Here is a 5,540-nt window from a genome sequence, read left to right on the forward strand (position 1 = left end):
AGGTAGGGAGGAGGGACTTGGGGGAGGGGCTTTGGAAATGCGATAGGTGGAGGGAGGTCAAGGTGAGGGTGATAGGCCGGAGTGGGGTGGGGGCGGAGAGGTCAGGAAGAAGATTGCAGGTAAGGAAGGCGGTGCTGAGACATGGTGGGGGGAGGGGAAATGAGGAAACTGGAGAAATCTGAGTTCAGATTTCTCCAGTTTCCTCATTTCCCCTCCCCCCACCTTGTCTCAGTCAAATCCCTCGAACTCAGCACCGCCTTCCTAACCTGCAATCATCTTCCTGACCTCTCCGCCCCCACCCCACTCCGGCCTATCACCCTCACCTTGACTTCCCTCCACCTATCGCATTTCCAAAACCCCTCCCCCAAGTCCCTCCTCCCTACCTTTTATCTTAGCCTACTGGACACACTTTCCTCATTCCTGAAGAAGGGCTTTTGCCCGAAACGTCGATTCTCCTGTTCCTTGGATGCTGCCTGACCTGCTGCGCTTTTCCAGCAACACATTTTCAGCTCTGATCTCCAGCATCTGCAGCCCTCACTTTCTCCTGTACATTTAATAACAAGGTAATGAAATGCTGCACAAAAGGATTCAATTCAAATTTTACCTCCATCTTTATACACTGTTCAATGCATGTGTCAGAGATTTCTAAAGTCTAAAAAGCAGAAAATAGTGAAAAGCAAAATCAATATTTGATGATTTTGACTACATTATGAAAAGCTGTTTTATTGTTTGATCTTTTATTGAGTAGTCCACTTTCAATGTTAATTATCTGTTGCTTCCCAAAATAACCACAAAACAGACCTGTCACCGACTCCACTTAGTTGCTGAAGTTTTATGACATGAGATCTGTTACATGTAACCTAACCCATTAAACTTGCCAGACAGCTTTCAAGCCATGAGTAACAACCCGGGAGGAGCCTGCATTCCTACACGTGTCTACATAGTTGTTGCAAGTCTCAGGGTTTCTATTCTCCATTGTTATGTGTGAATAATGAAAGGGAATTAGAGACAGGGTTTTGTTTTCAGATGTTCTTTAATTTCTTAATTCGCAAAGTGCTCAGGGTGGTTTTTATTTGGGAGGAAGCCAGTAAGAAACTGAAGATGTGGGGTGAATTCTAACTGGTTACTCTAACCAACATCACCCCTCCACCCGCCTGCAGTCTCAGGCATTCCAGACATAGATATTCCTGGAAAAACAGCTCCAAACTCAAAGCGGACTCTGAGGTGCTGGGAAAATTTTAAACAATCAAAAGCAATGTCGAATTTCACAGCCTGCAAATCAGATCATTAATGTAAGCAGTAGCAAAATAATAAAAATAACCGTGAGCAAAATACAAAGATGTATGCCAAATGATACCATCAGTGTGAATTGGAGGGCAGGCATCATTGAGTCCTGGAGCCCACAATTATCTTTTATTTCTCATAAATAAATAGCCCATTCACCACCACAGGGCTATAATCATTGTTTATGTTCCACCCTTTCAGCACATCCTTCCATTCCACCTTTCCTCTTGGACTAACTTTGATACTTTTATCCAACTGGCTCCTGCGGTGGATGAACACAACAGCTAAAATTTCAGTTGTCCAGATAAGTTGTACTCCTGTGCGGGGCCAGTTCCTCAGATTCTTGTAGCCCCTCACTACACTACCCATTTTCCAGGTATAAAAGCAATAATTGTTAGCAGGCTGCACAACACAAAGTGGCATCACAGCTAAGCTGGGTCCTGTCCTTGGCCAATCTTCACAGAAGTACACAACAGCAGTCACTGGATGGCGGTCGAGCAAAAATGGAAATGACTCCTATTCTTTTGCTCACACCAACAACACCTCCACCCCTTCCCCTTCCAGGACACTCAAGCATCAATCAATAACCTGGCTATACAAACTAGGGCACTGGGAGCCTTTCAGAATCATATATACCAAGTGAATCACAAAGTGCTGCTATGAGTCAATGTTTGAATCTACTTTTAAAAATGTACCCTGTTAGGCCAAGGTATTGGTAGTTTGTATTTACATTAATGACACCGTGATAACTTTCTTTAACCGTGATGGGGCTTCCTATCATTCCAGTCATTGGTCTTAGACCCTTGCACTGGCTTTTATTGATCAGAAGATTATTTGGGGGATGAAGGATGCATCTGGTGCACAAACCTGGTTATAAACCTTGGACAGTTTACTGTCTGGTGGATACTATTTGCTTGGAATTAAATGGGAGTTTACTGAGAAAATGTGTTTCGGTTTTTTCAAAATTCATTGCGCAAGTTTCTGAGTTCCAAAACTATTCTACAGTTTAACTCCGAGGGTGATTTTTTTTAATCTGAGACTCTGCAATGTCTCGCAAAACATCTTGAATGTTTTTATACATTTTGCAATTGGCTATACAAGGATTGCCCTCTTACATAAACAACTTGGAGGAACGAACATTTTGGAGCAGATCTGACTGATAATGTTGCTTGCTCAATTCATCTGTCTTTTGTAATATTTTCAGATGTGATAGAACCCTTCAGCCTCTGCACTGAGTGAATACAGATTTGTGTCAGGACTGAGTCTTGTATACATTAAAATAAATGCAAAATTCTACAGATGCTGGAAATCTGAAATAACAAATTCTGCAAAACATAGATTAAGCAAAAACTCTGGAGAGAAATTGTGTTTTAGATAATGATCTTATATCTATTGTATGTAATTTTACTAATTTGTGATTTAAGAAATGTATATTAAAGAAACATTTGGATTACAAGCGTGCTGTAATTTTTAAAAATTTGTTTAAAAACTTGAAAACGTAATATCATTGGACTCGTAATCCAGAGTCCCAGGTTGGCTATTGGTTCAAATCCTATGATGACCGATGGTACAATTTGAAATCAGCAAAAAGCTGGGCTGATGTAACCATTGTTAATTGTAATAAACCCCATGTGTTTCACTAATGCCCTTTAGGAAAGGAAATCTGCCATCCTTACCTGGTCTGGCCTTCATGTGACTCCAGACCCTCAGCAATGTGGCAGATTCTTATCTGCCCTCTGGGTAATAAATGCTGCCTAGCTATTTGTCTGTGTCCACATCCCATGGACAAATATTTTTTTAAAATAACTACTATGACCAGATTCTGATCAACTGTTTTTCGGATGTCCTTTTGCATGGCATTATTTCTTGTTTGATCACGCCCCACAAAGTGCTGTGGGCTATTACAAGATGATACATACGTGCAATTTGTTGTAAATCACACCTCTGGTTCCTAGGTCCTGAACCTCCAACACCTCACAGCTTTATTTTAAATCACATGAAGTAATGTGACTATTATCAATTTCAGATGCCCTGAGATGTATTTTACTGCATAATTGTAGAGTCCAGTCCAACAAGGATCAGTATACATAGTAGAATAATAATGCTTCCAGTCTTTAGACAGCCGAAAAATGTTTTGGGGCCACTTTCACCTTTCTTACAGGATTATTTATTTAGTTCAGTCATCAAGGGCCACAAATGAGGTCACTGTCACCTGAGAGATGCTGGCTGCTTGTGTCCCCCTCTGGCTGTCTATCTGAGGGGTTACATAGATAGGGGGAGGGTGAAAGGAATAGGAAGTTGGTACAATGTGTGTGGGGTGGTGGTGGTGTAATGTCACAGTCATTGACACAAATCCCAGTGAATTCTGCTGAATGTGTTTAGTATCAGAAACCAATTGAATTTTAATCAAAGGACCAGCAAGATTGACCAACCTCAGTCTGGAGATTGGATCCGATTGTTTATTGCCTTAGTCTTATTGACAAAAAAAAGGACGAAGAAAATTACAGCACAAGAACAGGTCCTTGGGCCCTCCAAGCCTGCGCCGATCCAGATCCTCGCTCTAAACCTGTCGTATATTTTCTAAAGCTCTGTATCCCTCTGCTCCCCGCCCAGTCATGGATCTGTCTAGACACATCTTAAATGATGCTATTGTTCCCGCCCCTACCACCTCCGCTGGAAACGTTCCAAGCCCACACCACCCTCTGCACAAGATTCTGCATAAAGAACTTTCCACGCATATCTTTCTTAAACTTTTCCCCTCTCACTTTGAACTCATGACCCCTAGTAATTAAGTCCCCTACTCTGGGAAAAAGTTTCTTGCTCTCCACCTTGTCTATACATATCATGATTTTGTAGATCTCAATCAGGTCCCCCCCCCCCCCAACCTCCGTCTTTCTAATAAAAATAATCCTAATCTACTCAACCTCTCTTCATAGTTAGTGCCCTCTATACCAGCAACATCCTGGTGAACCTCCTCTGCGCACTCTCCAAAGCACCCACATCGTTTTGTTAATGTGGCGACCAGAACTGTATGCAGTATTCCAAATGTGGCCAAACAAAGTCCTATACAACTGTAACATAACCCACCGACTCTTGTACTCAATACCCCGTCTATTGAAGGAAAGCATGCCATATGCCTTCTTGACCACTTTATTGACCTGTGTTGCCACCTTCAGGGAACAATGGACCTGAACACCCAGATATCTCTATGTCAAATTTCCCCAGGACAATGACATTAACTCATTGTTTGTAGAATTTCCTGAAGAATGTTCTTCTCCCCATGATGCGATATACATGTTTCATTAAAGGGACTGTATCAAAAACAGTTATAAAAACATATTGTGATTTCACTCAATTCCTGAGTAAATAGATAAATGTACCATATCTTGTTTTATAGTGAAGACCAGGACCTTTAAAAAAAATTCAAAATCTGTGTCATTTATTAGAAGAATTAAGCCACAAGATTCTGCACTTTAAAGCAGAACAAGATTCAAAGCAAACCATACTATCTTTGGTAACCTATATTGTTATATGTGAATAAGATTTGAAGTAAATTGCAGTAATTGATAGCCTATTAATTGTCATTCAGTAATACAGAACTTGAATATTGCTAAATAAAGATTCCAAAGTGTTTTTTTCTTTCATCTGTCAGGATGATTCAGGAGAAAAAAACACTAGTTTAAGAGGAAAACCAACATTCATAATCTATAACAGAAGTGCTGTTTTGTTGGTAAGTGGTATTTGATTGGGAGAAATATCGCCATGGAGAATGCACTAATTAAATGATTGACAATTACCTGCCAGGCAGGTTGACTCTGAGAAATAAACCAATGACCAATTTTGCTGAGTTGAAATAGGAAGTGTACACATAGTCTATCTGCAAAAGGAACAGGGCCCAATGGATTAATGAAGATGGCTTCCAGTAGACACAAAGGTACCACACAGTGAACCTAAATGACAATCCTAAATTGGTCACCAGCATAATTTTTCACGTACTTAGGATTATTTAGCAATGTTAATATGTGATGAGCAATAAGTATCAAGGTTACAAAAACAGAAATTTCTGGAAAAGCTCAGCAGTTGAAAAGAGTGGCACTGGAAAAGCACAGCAGGACAGGCAGCATCGGAAGAGCAGGAAAGTTGATGTTTCAGGCAAAAGCACTTCATCAGGAATGTGACTCTGACTCTCCAGCATCTGCAGTCTTTGCTTTCTCGGAAAAGCTCAGCAGGTCTACGGAGAGAAATCAGAGTTAATG

The sequence above is a fragment of the Chiloscyllium plagiosum genome, chromosome 36 (genome assembly GCF_004010195.1).
Source record: "Chiloscyllium plagiosum isolate BGI_BamShark_2017 chromosome 36, ASM401019v2, whole genome shotgun sequence".
NCBI lineage: Eukaryota > Metazoa > Chordata > Chondrichthyes > Orectolobiformes > Hemiscylliidae > Chiloscyllium > Chiloscyllium plagiosum.